The sequence below is a fragment of the Convolutriloba macropyga genome, chromosome 7 (assembly GCF_964194025.1).
Source record: "Convolutriloba macropyga chromosome 7, txConMacr16.3, whole genome shotgun sequence".
Lineage (NCBI taxonomy): Eukaryota > Metazoa > Xenacoelomorpha > Acoela > Convolutidae > Convolutriloba > Convolutriloba macropyga.
This window is the reverse complement of record NC_134474.1, coordinates 29,458,087-29,475,544: the sequence shown is the minus strand read 5'-3', so window position 1 is coordinate 29,475,544 and position 17,458 is coordinate 29,458,087. Positions and strand designations below refer to the sequence as shown.

The 17,458-nt window shown below is 32.3% G+C and overlaps 1 protein-coding gene across 3 annotated transcripts in view; it reads left to right on the top strand.

Moving 5' to 3' along the window:
• Positions 1 to 398: 398 nt before the first annotated feature.
• Positions 399 to 17,458, top strand: part of LOC142342191 (gamma-aminobutyric acid receptor subunit alpha-6-like) — a 138,348-nt gene continuing 121,288 nt past the window's right edge. Inside the window, exon 1 of one of the 3 annotated variants that reach the window (XM_075393422.1) lies at positions 399 to 482. The gene's annotated coding sequence lies outside the window, so the exon portion shown is untranslated. Of the gene's footprint in view, positions 483 to 3,624; positions 3,844 to 17,458 lie in introns of those variants that run through there. The other 2 variants (XM_075393425.1, XM_075393420.1) reach the window with 2 other exon arrangements.

The window sequence follows — 17,458 nt, the reverse complement described above, 5'->3', positions numbered from 1 at the left end:
CATCATAATCTTCTGCAAAATTATGCTTCATAAGAATTTAATGACTTTTTATAAAATAATAAAACGTTTTCGTTTCTCAAATTCAATTCATTGAAAAAAAAATCAAAACGTGTTTTAAGTGTTCTTCTCGGAGTGATAAAAATCTTGAATAGGTGCTTCGCTGTGTTTTATGAGTTGATGGTTTTTCAGTGTTTGGAACAAGATAACATTTAGTGGAGCAAAACACACCCAAAAGAACAGTTCTCACGAAAATTCCGTCAATATTTCCATTAAATTGGCCCGTAGTGTCACTAATGGAGGGGATATTTTTGGTTATCAGTCTCTTTTTGCCCTCAAGTGACAAAGAAGGGTGGAAACAGCTTATCATTCTTTTCTTTTTTGTTCGATTAATCTCCAACTGAATTACTAAAAAAGGTGTTTATACCGAGTTTTGGTTCGGTCTTAAAAAGCGAAGAAAAACTGAAAAATAATTCTTCTATCCGGTGAGTTTATCCCAAGTTGATTTGTGGGGTTGAAGTAAACCTCAAAGATAAATGTTTTTGGACACAGGAATCTTGAATTGTTCCGGGATTAGGTTAATTTGCTTTAGTTTTTTATTGACTTTAGGTTTAGGCTTCTTATTTTTAAGTTGTTTTATAGTTCATTGTAGTTCATATCATTAATGTTTTAAGAAACAAGAACAAAAAATATTTCATTTAATTCAACATGTTTTGGAGGCGATAAAATACATTTGCTTCCATTCGGAGATCTAGATCAAAGGTCATGCCAATAAACATTATTTTCAACTGTCGATTCCATCTCAAAGTTATAAGGTTCAAACTTTCAATTGTTTTCTTTCTGTCTTAAAAAACATGACTATGTATTCAAACTTGTTGGCTAGAATAAGTGTGAAGAGAATTTTACTCAATTAGGATCGAAGCCCTTAGTTATGGCAAATTTTATACGTCCACGGCCAAACGTGAAAGCTACCAAAGATTTCTCGAATTTTTTAGGATTATATATATATATATATATATATATATATATATATATATATATATATATATATATATATATATATATAAATATTGAAAATTTGCGAAATCTTTTGTAGCTTTCAAGTTTGGCCATAGATATATTGAAACTGCCATAACTAGGAGTTTCTAATCTAAAATTCTCCTCACAATAATTCTGTCCAAAATGTTTGATACATAGAAAAGTTTTATAAGACAAAGAAAACAATGAAAAACTTGAGCCTTATAACTTTGAGGTGGAATAGACAGTTGAATACAATCTTTAATAGACAAAAAGTAGCTTTTGTACTTTTTTAATTGAAACAATCTTATTCCTCTGTGCTGATTTGTTTCCAGATAGTTTTTTGTTTTCAATTTTGTTAGTGTTGTTTGACTTGTTGGAACGAGTTTTTTTCCATATCATCTCTTGCTGCACAAGTTTGATTTTTATTAGTTTTCTCTGCAATTTCAGAAATTGGCAATCATACAAACACCCGTACCATAAGACTGCATAAAAACTTTCATATGCACTCACACGCGCACACACGCACGCACACATAACACGAAGCTGGTTGACATTGATGTGAGCCCGTATTGCAGAACCATTCCTTAGAGAATTAACGTAAGACTTCTAGATGGTCTAATTTGATCAAGTGACAATTTGTTTAACCTAAATATCATTTGGAGTTGAGTGAACTGCTATGCACAATATTGGCTCAATGGCGCAGTTTACTTTGGTTTTACTGCGATTTGTTCCTGTTAAAAATCGTTATTAGTTTTTGCATACGTTTGCTTGACAATTAGGCAATGCCGAATCGCCCAATGTGACATAGTGTCCTATTTTCTTTTTAAAAATCCTTTGTGAATAATATCTGCTACAATTAATCGGTATTACAACCCTGCTTTATCATACTTTTGCGGATAATTTGATCTCAAGTTCTGTTCTGATAGTTTTATATCAATTCCCGTGGGCTGCTGAGGCATTGTCATAGCTCGCAAGGCGTGGCCAAATAAACTACACCTACATTTAAAACTTGGTAAATATAATTCGTTGACACATAATGTGTCCCTTACGCATTAATTTTGCAAATAGTCTGCCTGATAAATTAAACAGTGAAATAAAATATTTTGCAGGTTTTAGGTATTTTAGCACATTGGGTGCTTTGGCATTGGGTATTAATTGTCCAGTACCCCTATGCATACAGAACAATGTACTTCAAGGCCTCAATTTTCTCCACATGTTGTAAGTTAGGGTTTATCGTTTCGCCTTATTTAGTTGTGTCCCTAAAATGGTTATACAGTTTTGTGCTACCCTATTAGGGTGGGCAAACCTATAAGAATATAGCCCCAATAAGATGGTATTTTGATTTTTCATCAAGGTCACCGTATTTCCTAATTGTTGATCGCGCTGTGAAACAGTTCGGGTAGTTTTAAAGCCCGTAAACACAGAAAGTTTTTCCCGAAAACACACAAAACTGATGAATGAGAAATCTAGGCAAAACAATCAATTTATAAACTTCCTTTTTTGAAATTATGACAAGTATTGACGAACATTTTTGCTTTTGTTATTTTAACAACAGCTTTTTTTAACAATTGCGATATTAATTTAAGTGCAAAATTAATTTATCAACGAACACAGAAACGTAATGTAGATTGTGAAAATTTCTTTTATTATCGGGAAGATGGAAATCAGCAATTTAAGAGCAAATTACAAATAGAAAATTGTTTGTTTATTCCTTCATAATTTGATACATTTATTTAGGCAATATGTATGTTTATAACCACATGGCAATGTGTTTGAACTTGCGGGTTTGACGTGAAATCAAAGAATACTTTACCTGTCAACCAAAAATTGCCAAATATTGGCAAACAATCTATTTTTCATTAAATTAAGAACAGCCCTGTCATACAATTGTTCAAAAACTACAATCCCAATCTTGTTACATGTATGAGTCAATTAGGCGAACTTTTGTTTGGGTCTGAGATTTTGCGTCAAGTATTTCTGAATGGCACCCTTTGATGCATCACATGAGTAAATATAACTAACCCTACCACTACTATAACTTCCCTGTTTGTTTTTGTAACCCTCACAGGCTACTATCGATTTTCACCCTCAAAATTTAAGGCTGGGTCCCGCGTATTAAATGTATTGAATTCAGGCCGCTTCCTTTATTCCTGTCTGTAGCTTTGTGTTTGTTCTTTATGGATAAACTTTCTCTCTTCAAAAAGGGCTCAGTGAATTACCCCAACGGTCATGGTAATTGAATTTACCGTTGATCCCGGATGCGATTTTCAAGAAGTTTATTTTAATTTTTGTTACCACAATGCTTACTTTTTTGTTACCATAACAAGGGCGCTTTTATTGGACGCGATGCTTGAGTTTAATGAATTTTGGTAGTTAATCAAGTTGGTCATTGTACATCTAATTGTATTTTTTGTTCACGAGAACACTTGAAATTTGTGTCCGCTTTTCATCACTTTTGTTACAATTTTTCTCCGGAGCTCCAAATTTTCCCGTTTTTTGTAGATAAACTTTACAATATGCATATATTTATTGATTAAAATTGAAATATATGCCATTCATGATATGAAGTTTGTATAAAAACTCCCCCGTCTCAGAACAAAAACGTGATTATTATTTGATAGAACAAACAGACTAACAATACTCCGCATCTGGTGTCACTTGACTGGAATTTATCTGTTATTCAGTACATATATCATAATATATATTTGTTCAGGTGTTTACTGGCGACTTTTTCAATTTCCTGCAGTACTTGATCATACGTTCAGTAACCTGAAACTGCTCTTGGTTTGGTTGTTAAATTGAGTGGCAATTCCCGGCACCCAAATGGTAATGCTTTTATTTGATATCTTTTCATCCCCGTTCGAAATACTTTATAAAAATTATGAGAAATGCGTTGGATTTTGCTGAATATCCAAAAATTTCAGCTAAAAATGGACTTTGAAGTGAATATCCAAAAATTTCAGCTAAAAATGGACTTTGAAGTGAATATCCAAAAATTTCAGCTAAAAATCCTTTCATAGCGCAAAAAAGCGCTCAAGTTATATATGATTTTTAGAAAAATTCAAGGTTTGTTCATTACTTTCAGATCAGTTCTTACACATCTCTTGAGCAATTCATAAACTCGATCTCTGATGGTTTAACCATCTCTTTTTTAACATCTACTGGTAATTACAGACATTTTGCAAAAAATGCGCTGAAATTGTGCGAGAAATAGTAGTGCTAAAAAGTGCTATTCACTCACCGCTATCAACAATGGAAAGAAAGGTGACTGGATAGCAATTTTTAAAAACTACTCTAAAAACCACTCAAAATGGTCATTTTCTACCCATTATATTACCACCTAAAACCACCTAAACTGTACACTTTTTCTCGCTAATCAAATAATTGTTCCGGCCCCTCTTGAGGGGGGGGGAAACTATATACTCAACTGGTTTTTTTTTCAGTCAATTTTGGCTGATCGATATATTCATCGTAGAGAGTTGAGACTGGTATCATTAGAAAGCTTGTCCAGCGTAGAATATGAAATTAAAAAGATTTTTTTGATTTTTGTTTTTGACAGGGAGATATCGAGGTTTAAACTTTCGAGAGAATAGAGTGATGTCCGTTGATTTCATTCACCTTTTTTCGGAATTTTTGACTAAAATTTCGCCAATTTTGATAAAATTTAATAAAATTTTTCATGAAAATGTTGTCGATTTTACGTTTAAAGACAAAATACATTGCCCGCTATTTTCATTGAATTTTTTTTGTCACAAATTCTGGGTAAAAATTTCACAAAATTCAGACTTTTTCATCAAAAACAGCACGAAAAAGTTTCTTTAGTCCACTCTGATTAAATTTGCAGGAAGTGCACACCCAAACATCCCTAACACAATCTTTGTAGACTGAAATGGGGGCTAATTCCACTTCAACTTCCGTTGAGAAAGCTCTGTAAATAAAAATTTGCAGTTTTTGCTAACTGTATTCGATGATTATTAAATACGTAGCATTTATATTTGATTTTTTAACAAACAAAATATCTATATGAATGACATTCCAAATAATAAATATTCTAATGGACAATCAACACTAGCAGGACTAGTTCTGTACCAATGTTGGACCGTTACAATCCAAAAATAACTCCGATTTTCGTCAGTCGGTTTTATATTAAAAAAAAATTCGATTTATATTTTTTATATTAATTAAATAACAGAGCATTTCAAATCAAAGCTCACTAGTGATAGGTCCTATTGGCTTTCTAATTAGCTTGAAATTCGTTTATCTAGTTGATTGCTTGAAAATTTATGGTCGTTTTGACTTCTAAAATATTTGAAAGGGGGTTTTTTATTCCTCAAATTCCGTTGAGAGTGCTCTGTAATAAAAATTGAGCCGTTTTTGCTTTGCTAACTTTAGTCGTTGATTATCAAAAACGGAGCATTTATTTTAGATTTTTTAACTGACAAATTAGTTATATCTAAAACATTTGAAAAAAATAAAAGGTCCTAATGAACGAACAACATTAGCAGGGATAGTTTTGGACAAATCTTGGACTGCTACAATCCAAAAATAAATAATTCGAATTGTAATCAGTCGATCTTTTTTGTATTAATTAAAGAAGAGAACAATTCGAAACAAAACGCAGTAGTGAGAGGTCCAATTGGCTTCCTATGCAGCTCCAGATTAATGCATCTAGTTTTATACTAGAAAGCTTATGGTCCTTTTGACTTTTAAAATTACTTAATTTTATAAATAATAGGTTATTGAACTTTGCCTCCATTTTCTCTTACTTTGGTCAACTTGTAGCTTAGTGTCAGCAATCAAAGAGTGTTCCTTCTTTCTGCTGAACTCAAATTTAGTCTTTATTGCGGTTATCGCCTTAAGTTATGATGTTCTGGCTTTGATTCTAATATATTTCACAAACTCTTTTTTAATTTTAGGTATTTGCACATTTTTCATGTTTTCTAATTTTGTCAAATTATCACGTTATTGTCGGTTCATGAATCACATTTTTCTCGTTCAAAATAAGGCACAATTGATAATATTTAAATCCTCAAGGAAATATATTGCGGTTCTTTACCGCTTCGACAATACGTTCTCGAAGAATTTAATTGAGTTTTTTAATTTTGTCTTTAAATGTCGTTTTTACGTTGTCTTTTTAGTCGTTTTTGATTTCCTGTACAATGACCCGGTTTGATTTTGTTTTCCTGGAAAAGTATATGAGACGACGTTCTGATATTAGAAGATAGATAATGGATTTCATGACTTTGAAAACAGTTGTTTTCCAAAATGAAGAAAAGAAACATTTCAACTTCGCAATTTTGTTCCTTTTATTAATTGTTTGTTACCTGGTCTCGTTAATTAAAGGTTTAAGATGACATTTTGTGTCAAGGGAAGGTGTCAAAAGGGATTGGTGTCACAAAATCTAATGTTTTTAAAGAATTCGTTGTGAATTTACTGGCTTCGACACTGGTTTTTCCACAAAAAAAAAGTAAATTAATTTTGACATAATTAATTTTGTCATTATTAATACATTAAATTTGATTTTTGTCATAATTGACATTCTTTTTGTAGACGTAAGACATGTTTGTGTTTATTGCAGGTTTCAAGGGCTTCTTTTGGAAGAATGGACGAACCTATTCAAATTTTCATTTTGTAATTAATGGCTTTCATGTCTTTGGAAATAAATTTATTTTGATAAAAACAAGTTTTACATAATCTTGCTTTTTTCTTTTTGGTCTAATTGTTACCTAGTTTCATTAATGAGAGTTCACATAATACATTTCAAGGGAAATTGTCAAAAGGGATTGGTGTCACAAAATCTAATATTTTAAGAGAATTCGTTATGACTTTACTGGCTTCCACACCGGTTTTTCATAAAGTAAATGAATTTTTGATTTTTGCCATATTTGATTTTCTTTTTGTAGACGTAAGACGTATTCTGGATAATTGCAGGTCTCAAGGGCTTCCTTTGGAAGAATGGACAAACCTATTCAACTTTTTCATTTTGTAATTAATGGCTTTCAAGTCTTTTGAAATAAACTTTTTTTCGAAAGAAAACAAGTATTACATAATTTTGCATTTTTTTCTTTTTTTGTCTAATTTTGCTTATTTTCATTAATGAGGGGCCAGATAATACAGTATCGGTGTTCGAAGAAGGTGTGCAATCGAACATATTTTGGGGTACAAAGTTTGGCTTTACGGCTTCCAAAGCATTTTCTGGCAAGTTTTAATTGATTTTTAGTTTGTTGTCTATTTGTTGTTCTTTTTGTAACTGCATAAAAAATGGAATACGAAGAGTTCTTAATTCCCTTCTACAGAAGCTTTGGTAATTATAAACCTAGGGATATTTTAGTTGATTCCTAATGGTTTTCATTACTTTGAAATTAATTGTTCTTTTTTTTTTAAAAATTCAGCGATTTTTCTAACTTTAAAGTTTCTTTTCTTTTTTTGTCGAATTGTTACCATGCTTTATTATAAACTGGTGAATAACCATGTTTTCTTGTGAATTACAAGTTATTTTGTTTATATTCAGTTTTATCTGACGCTATTTTGACTTTGCTATTAAGTTTTGTTTTTTAAAACGGACATAAATTTTTTAATGTAATTAATGCTGGTTGTTGTTGTTTGATTTTGCCGTTCGTCTTCGCTCGCTCTCTTAATATCGGCATATCTCATCAATTTAATGCATCATTTTTTATTTCCACTGAGTTATTTGCTTTGGAGGCTATCTTTTAGTTCATACACCAGTTTTTTTTTGAAAAATACTTGAATTTTTTATTTTTCTATCTGTTCCTCATTTGGTAGACAATTATGCCAAAATTGTGGATGAGAGGGGTCAGAAATTTAAGTGCGATCGCACATTACCGAGCCGCCTTGTTCTGCTCTAAAATTACCATCTTAATTACTCATTCTGCATTGAATTAATTTTCTACTTGATTTAAAAAAGTTCCCTTCCGTTAGTCAAATTCCATATCAGATCACATACTTAAATAGGAGTTTATTTAGGGATTGTTTTCTCTGAAAAAAGTGGAATATAGAAACTTTGTGACTAATTCAATCGTCGAAAAACGTTCCAGAAATTTTTGTTAACTTCTGATAAAAATCTGATACAAGCACGCTGTCGGTTTTAAATTCCTGCTGTACCATACTTTAGCGGAAAATTTGACCTCAAGCTCTGTTGTGATAGCTTCATAAAATCCCATGTGCCGCTGAGGCATGGCTATAGCACGCGAAGCGTGGTCTAATGAACTACTCCTACATTTAAAACTTGGTAAATATACTTTTTTACATTACAGATTATATCTTTTAGGCATGAATATTCCAAATAGTCTGCCTGATAAATTAAACAGGAAATTGAAATGTTTGCTATGTTTTGGGTATTTTTAGCACATTGGGTGCTTTGGCATTGGGTATTTTGTCCTGCACTCCTATGCATAGACAACAAGGTACTTCAACACCTCAACATGTCTCTTCTTCACATGTTGTAAATTAGGGATCGTCTTTTCGCCATAATTAGCATTGAGTCTGAAATGGTAACAGTTTTAAGTCTCCCTTCAAAAGTGAGCAAAGTTGGTCTGAACAAAATAGCCCTAATGATTTGGTATTTTGCTTTTTCAATAGGGTCACCATGTTTCCTTATTGCTGATCGGGCTGTGAAGCAGTTCGGGTAGATTTAAACAGGAATGATGAATGAGAAATCAAGTCAAGGCAAAACAATCAAATTAAAAAACTTCTTTATTTGAAAGTGTGACTAATATTCACGGATATTTTTGCTTTTGTCAATTTAACAACATTTTTGTTATACAATTGCGATATTAGTTTAATGGCAAAATTAATTTATCAGCGAACACAGAAACGTAGTGTAGATTCTGATAGTTGTTTTTATTATCGGGAAAATTAAAATCAGCAATTTAAATGCAAATTACCGACAGAAAAATTTTGGTCTATTCCTACATATTTGGGGGTTGGGGGAGGAAGGATATGCATGCGTACGGGTCTTTTCCATCTTCTGGCTATATAGAAACAAGTTTTAAGTCAAGAAGAGAGCTTCTAAAAAGAGGCGTCTCTTTTCATTATGATAGGGGATTATAAGAATCCCCTATATAAAATAGGCAATGTTGGAACAATTCCTAATCTAATTCTGGTTCTAAAATATCTACGAATTACATCAGATATTAGATATTTAAGATTCTTTGAACTAGTGGTAGATATGGAATATCTTTGTTTGAGTTTATTACATAGTCTTAAGTTCTTAAAATGATTGATCTTCACTGGTCGTAAATCTCTTCTCTAGATCTTTTTGTGTCATGGATTTTCTGAACGCTAGCCCTGTAATTCAGAATTGATTTCTCTCTCTCTCTCAGACACACACACGCACACACACACACACACACACACACACACACACACACACACACACACACACACTCGCACACACACACACACACACACACACACACACACACACACACACACACACACACACACACGCACGCGCACACACACACACGCACACACACACACACACACACACACACACACACACACACACACACACACACACAAAATTCGCTTCATTTTGAGCAATGTTATTTCAGTTTGAATTAAATTTCATCCAATTAAGGCAGGAGTGATGGTGCCAGTATGAGTTGTTTTAACAGAATAGTAAACTCCATGGTCTTCATAAAGTTGTGTATTTCAAACGTGTAATATGAAAATTTTTGTTTTTTTAATTTGTTTGTGGCGACAATGTCAAATGAAGTTTATATGGATTTGCAACTGGCAAAAGGTTTGTTTGATAGTAATGTTCCGGTTATGTTCGCCCTCACAGATGTGGAAAGGCGGGGGGATCATGGAATCATACGATTCCAATCATATGTTCAATTGGACTCAGAGCCACTTGATATGTTTGACAAAATGAGGTCAGAAACGTCCCGAAAAAGAGTCCTGGAAGAGGTGAACGACCAGAAACGAGATCAACAAGCTTTCAAGCGTACCTATTGTAAACCAGAGTCAGGAGTCAGTCTTCATTGTTTTTGTTTTGAATGTTGATTTGTTATAGTTTTTTGTTGATTGTTGTTTACTGTTAATTGTTTACTGTTGTTTTACGGGATAGATCGCACAATCAGTACTTTAAGTACTTTACGGACGAAGCGTCCAAAATTTACGGAAGACCGTTTGATTCTGATGAGCAAACTATCTCACTGTTTCAACTAATTTCATTTATCTATCTTGATACTAGACACTTCCCTTACTAATCTCACTAACGTGCCTAGTGAGATGATGGTTATTGCATAACGAGCGGCATTTGAGTTAAGTTCGACAGATTTGACAAGGTGGTCTACTATTTGTGTTTCAGTGTACAGATGATTTGTATAGACAGTGACGGTTATTATGACGCTTTATTTTACTTTTCGTTGGATGCAGTGGCTCGTCATTTTCAATTTTATTTTAATGACGGTGTTTCTAATTTCTGTTTTGTTCGTTGGTGTAATTGGGAGTCTTGAATTTACTGTTGATAGCCATTTTTCTGTCTTTTCAGTAATTAGTCTGATCATGCTGAGTGCGGAATGGCATGTAGTTCTTCCAATTGAAGTGTCCATGTTGCGCTGAATTTTGCCATCTTGCAGTAACAACTTGGTTTTACCACAATTTTCAATCACTATCGAAAGGCAGTTTCATTCGGAAAATATCATTTAATGGCAAATGACACTAGCCTCAAAATTAATCAACGATCCATCAACATAATCATAAGATTGTTGCTGCCCTTGCTTTTGGCAATAATCCTTGACATTATGCACATTTTATCTGTTATGCATACCCAAATGCATCTCTAATTTGGCAAACCGTCCTTATAATTACCCAAATCCGTAAGGCAATTTGGACCTGATTTTATAATAGAAAAAAAATAATAATTGTGATAATAATAGTAACACGGAGGCTCGGTAATGTGTGTTTGCACATAATTTTCCGACCCCGCTCATCCACTTTTTTATTTATTTGTCTGTCAGAGCAGGATGAGAGAATTTTCAAAAATTTACATTTATCTCTAAAATAAAGGGCGTATGAATAAAAAAGTGCTTTAAACTCAAATCATTAAATGAATTAAACAATGCCGTTTCAGAGTGCCGATGAATTATGCAATTAACAAGACTACAAGACAACACAAACAAAAAATTGAATAATAAAAAGCATTAATTACGACAGAAACTCAATGTATACTTTAAAAAACAACACTTCACAATGTCAAAATAGCATCGCATAAAAACTAAATTAAAAAATCAACTTAATATGCTCAAAACAATATTTGAGACCTGCCTTTAATGAGATTACGTGGCAACTAGACAAAAAAAAGAACAAGAAAGGAAAAATTTAAAAAAAATACGTTCATTTGTATTTTGAAAAAACAAAAAAATTAAAGTCCTGGAAACCATTAGCAATCAACTGCAATTATTAAATAGGTCCTGATAAAAGTCCAGAAGAGGCCACTGGACTTATATTTATCCAGACTATGTCTAATGACTATTGAGATTAATGAACTATGAACTAACGACTAAAGACTAATGAAAAAACAATAATAACTGAAAACAACAAAAAAATCAATAGAAATTTGAAATCAGTGTGCAAGCCATTAAAACTCGAAGGTATTACTTCAACTGAAGTTACATAAATACAATCGGTTCTGCATGAAACGCCAGTGGTACTAGCATTTAGTTTTCTAATGTGATAAGACACCTAAAATTAAACTCAAACAGTGGCAAAAAACCTGAATCACAAAAATTTTATGAAAGCTCGTAGAATCGAAGCCAATGAACCATTGTTTTACGCATGAAACCGCTCAATCAAAAAACTTTGAAATTCAATTCAACAACAAAAGATGCAACCTACCACCGATGAATCTAAGCTATTAGTTAAAAGAAAAAGAAGTACCAATAAGAAAGCGGAAAGTTCAAAAACTGCTCTTTTGTAAAACATATAATTTCAAAGCCTTGAACTCCATTAGCTATGAAATCAAACCCTAAATTGGCTATATTTTTTAATCTCCAAATGAAGCTTGAGAGATGTCATTATACTGAAGAAATCACACGAATACAAACAGAAGGACAAATATAGGCAAAACTAAAAAAAATCAGTTAAATTTTGAGAAAAAATTGTTTTGAACATAACATTCACTAAAAACACTAGATTTTTTCAGAGATGTTTTTTTCCAAAACTATTGTTGTGATATCTGCTTTGTCATTAAAATAGAAATGCGACAAGAACATTGAGTCAAATGTATAAAAAAAGAACATATGAGGTTTCTCTCAATTAAAATTTGAGAGAAAACGGTGTCGAATACAACATTCACTAAAAAAATAGATATGTTCGAATGCGTTTTTTTTCCAAAGCTGTTGCTGTGATATGTTCTCTATCACTAGGGAAATTTCACAAGATCATTGAGTTAAATGAAAAAATAAACATATGCGAAAAGTTTTAAAAATTAACAAAAGTCTTAGTCTTAAAACCCAATGACCTTTTCCGAACATGTAAAGCGCAGTTAACGCCAAATTGTATTTCACTAGAAAATCATGTGACTTCGCTGGTGGAACTAAGCTAAAACTTGTAAAAAACAATACATTCAATTAAGAAAACACACTATATTAAATTTAACTCCCTATGACGCGTATTGGACATGCTATTGATGAGACAAAGTCTCAAGACTAACAAATAACAACAAACCATAAAAAACAATGGTTGATATATATTCCTTGGCCCTCATTTTTGTGTCCAAAAGATCTGTTGCTAATTGATCAAAAAAATGAAATGATTCCGATGTCATGTGATTCCCGTAATTAACCAAATTGACCTGACCAAAAAAGGACCAAATTTGTTTTACGATTGCTGTTGTCCCTTGAAAACAAATGGTTGTTCCAGATTTTAGTAAATAAAATTGTTTGAGGAAAATGATTTCAATATATCAAAATTTTTTTATTTTTTTTTGACAATTATCGATTTTAATTGAAAAAAAAGAAAACAGGCAATTGGTTAACTCGAGAACACTCTCCTTGCAAGCAAAAGTAGACTGAGCCCATTGGGGGGGGGGGGGCGGGGTTGAAGTGGTAATGTCAGCACTGTTCAGAACTGCAGTTCGGGTTAATTTTAACGAAATCTGCCATAGAAGAGCAATGTTGATCAAAAACTTGTTTTGAAATTAGCCAAATTTTTAGCAACAGTTTTGGATCTAATTTCCCTACAAATTTTTTCCGCTTTAAAATTGAAACCATCGCCACTTTCGTTAAAAATTTTAACCTTTTTAAGTCCAAATTGATAAAAAGAATTGCCAGGAAAAGCGTAAAATTTGTGCAAAAACTGCAAATCTGTCAAATGTTTGCAAAAATTAAAGCTCGATAACTACGTGGAAAAATCGACATCAGAAGTGTTCAATTCTCTAAACTATTCTTGACGGGTTTTTTATTGTTTTTAATGATGCCAATTGCAACGCTGCACAATGAATATATCTATCGGCCACAATTGACAGAACAGAAAAACCCGTTTTAGTTGTTCCTCAAATAACCATCCCAAAAAACCATTGTTTTGAGAATGAAGACGCTACACAAAAATTTTTGAAATTCAGTTTATAACAAAAGATGCCAACCACCACCAATTCCTCTAAGCTATTGGTTGAAAAAATAAGAAGGACCAATAAGAAACCAGAAAAAAGTGATCTTTTTTTAAAACATGTAAATTCAAGGCCATGAAATCCATTAGCTATGGAATTAAACTAATAAATTGGTTTATTTTTACCTCCAGATGCAATTTGAGAGACGTCATTATACAGAATATATCACACAACTCTACAAAAAAAATGACAAATATAGGCAAAATTAAAAAAAAATTCAATTAAATTTTGAGAGAAAACGGTGTCGAACTTTACATTCACTAAAAACACTAGGTATGGTCAAATGCGATTTCTTCAAAGCTGTTGTTGTGATATGTTCTCTGTCACTAAAGTAAAAAAAAATGTGACAAAACCATTGACTTTAATGTACAAAAAGTGGAAATATGCCAAAACGTACAAAAAAAGTAATGAAACTTTTTAGTCTCAAAGCCAAAAGACGTTTTCCGAAAAAGTAAAACGCATTCAAGGCTAAATTTTAATTCCTTATAAAATGATGCAATCTTGCTGGTGGATCTGAGCTGAACTTTCACAGAAATTTGAGTAAAATGTTGCAAAATCTCAAAAATCCTTTATTTGTTTTGCAAAAAATTGAACTTAAAGTTTTAATTTTTATCCCCGCAAGACGCTCATTGGAAATTTCATTGTTAATACAAAGTCTTAAGACTGAAAATTTACAACAAATCAACAAAACGAAAATTCGATATATATTCATTGGGCCTCATTTTTGGGTCGAAAAGATCTATTGGTAATTGAGCAATAAAATTAAATCATTCCGGTGTCATAGTTTTCTGGTAAATAGCCATATTGAATCAGGATATTAGGACCAATTATTGCCTTTTTATTGCTTTTGTTTTTCGAAAATAGGTATTTCTTCCAATTTTTAGTGAAATACATAATTTGAGGAAAATGAATTCAATATAACAAAAATCTTTGATGAATATTTGACAATTATCTAGTTCAAATGAAATAATGGCAAATTATTAACTCTAGAACACTCTCATAGCAAGCAAAAACAAAACTGAATCTTTTTGATAGTTGTGTCAGCAGTTTTTAGGACTGCACAACCGGCTAATTCAAACAAAATTTGCAATAGAACAGCATTTTTGATGGAAAAGTTGTTTTGAAATAATTAGCCAAATTATTAGCAACAATTTTGCATCTAATTGTTCCGCAACTTTTTTCCCTGTTTAAAATTGAAACCACTAACAATTTGGTAATAATTTTAATATTTTTTATTCAAAATTGACAAAAAGCGGAAAATGTGTGCAAAAGCAACAAATTAGTCAAATGTTCACAAAATTTAAAGCTCGATAACTCCGTGGAAAAAATTGAAATGGAAAAAATCTTTTTTTGTTCTCTAAACTAAACTCGACGGGCTTTTTAGTAATAACAATCACAACTCTCTACGATGAATATATCTATCGGCCAAAATTGACTGAAAAAACCCGTTTGAGTAGGTCCTCCCCCACCAAGGTGGGTCGGAATAATGATAACAATATAAGAGTTATATAAGTGCATTATTTGCGTGAGCCAAATTTGTTAGTAGCAAATTGCGTCGAATCAGTTGTTTGTGCTAATGGGGATTTTCTTTAGGAGGAGTCTAGCTAAATTGTTTGGCACAAGTTAGTTACAAGATTTTCTCAATTTTTATAATGTTTTGTAACTACTATCCATAGTGATCGTTACTACTATCCGAATTGAAAATAGGTAGTCAAGTAGTTTATTAGTGATAAATAAATTTCGTAATCAGGTATTTCCCCAAAAACTTGACAGCAATGTGCTATAAATATTATTGTATCTCCAAAAAATTTTCTCCAAAATTGAGAATTTAATGTTCCGTCAGATAATTTTTACCTCAAAAAATTAGATGTTGAAAATTAGACGGTGAAAATTGGATGTTGCGTCATTGAAATAGGTTTTGCCGGTAACTTCTGATTTTTACGAGCTTTATCATGTTACAACTATCAAAATTCTGTGTGAAAAAAAGATCTGATTTGAACTCTACAGAAAAGGCTGGTCTTTTAGCAAGATTCTCACATTTCTTTTAAATAGTAGAACTAAGTTGCTGTTCCTCTTTCTGAGAGTAATAGGTTGAGCAATATTTGGTGCCTGGTTTGTGGTTTACAACATCTAGATACGTTTTTTTTTCACCAAAAGCTGCACTGCATCATTGGTTAACTGAAATATTACAAAGATAGTATTATTTCCAACAAAAGAACTCTTGCAAATTTAACAAAAACGGTTCTTTTTATTAGCAATTTATTAGTATTCAAACAGCGTTTAATATTCCATCTTTGTTATCACCCTAGATTGAACAAATAAGCATAAATTTAAATTCAAAAGAACCCAGACTGGTCTGGTTGTATTACCAAATATAGTATTTGTATTTAGGTGTTCGTGGAACATTTATAACTGTAATGATGGAACTGCTTTGTTCATACTTTTGTTTTTTATTACGTTTTGCAGTTTTTATTACTACTATTTACAATTAATCATTGAGATTTTGATTGATTAAAATCGACGACTGTGACAGTTCAACAGTTTATCAAAACAGTGAACATTTAAACTAATCATTATGTTTTAGAACTTTTAATTTTATATATTATCACTTAGATTGTTCAGTTCGTTAGCAGATTTATCTTATACACATTTGAGTCACAGCTGATTGATCACGTTTGCAGCTTTTTAAAATCCCAGGTTAAAATTTTTTTAAAAAAAGAGAGCGGAAAGAGTCGAAATTAACGTCAAAATTAAGCGCAGTGGCCAGAATGGCAAGAAAAATGAGCTGAATTTATCAATTTATGTCCCCTTTTGCTCAATCCACTCAATCCGAAAAAATGAGTCAGTCTTGAGTAAATTTTCGCAGCGATCCGCTCTTTCCACTCATTTCCTAAAAGTTCCACTCGTTCCGCTCAGTTGGTAATAATTCCGCTAAATCCACTCATTTCTTTAATTTCTTATGCATTTGGGCCGTAAATGAGCGGAATCTTCGATTTTGCATACAGCGATTCTAATTGTGGAAACTACAAAAAATTATAGTTTCAGATTAGTTTTGTGATTGAGTTTCATTCCGTGTCCGAATCTTGGAATTTTTCTCCTACTTCGATTCTGGAAACTTAACGTCTCCACTTTCTTGCTGTGATTGCGGCTTTCACAAGCAGTGCTGCTTTTTTGATAAGTTGTCTCAACTTTTTTAAACATAGCTGTTATTTTAACTTTGTTATTATTTCGCATCCGTTTTCTAACTCTCTCGGTTTTCAATTTATTCAATTTGCAGTTTTGTGTTATGTGAATATGCTCAGCGTTGAACAGAAAGTGAGAATTACTATAGGAGCGGAAAAGGAAAGAGTTGGCAGTGTGCTTGCTCGCCCAACGTGAGCAAACATGGCGAACATGAGCAATATGGCATAACAGGTGTGAATAGATTTTGAGGTTTTGCATCCGTGATGCTTACAGGTCAATCACCGACATTCAGGTAACCAAGATAAAGAACTTTACATAAATTCTTGCTTGTATAGATAAGAACATATAGTTAGCCAGAATGATCACCATCGAAGTTTAGATATAGAAGTTTCTCTTTTGGAATACAAACATATAGATTGACACGATTATAGCCAGATGGTTAAATATCTATAAGTTCTCAGACCTTAAACTGTTGAATTTACTTCAGTTTTTCGATCTACTCTCCCGTTAAAATTAGAGCAAATTTTTCAATGAAATCAAATCTCATCTTGCAAAGTTCTTCGAAGTAAACTCAAGGCAACAAGGTGTCAGTTTTGATTTAATCAAACACGTCTACTTTTT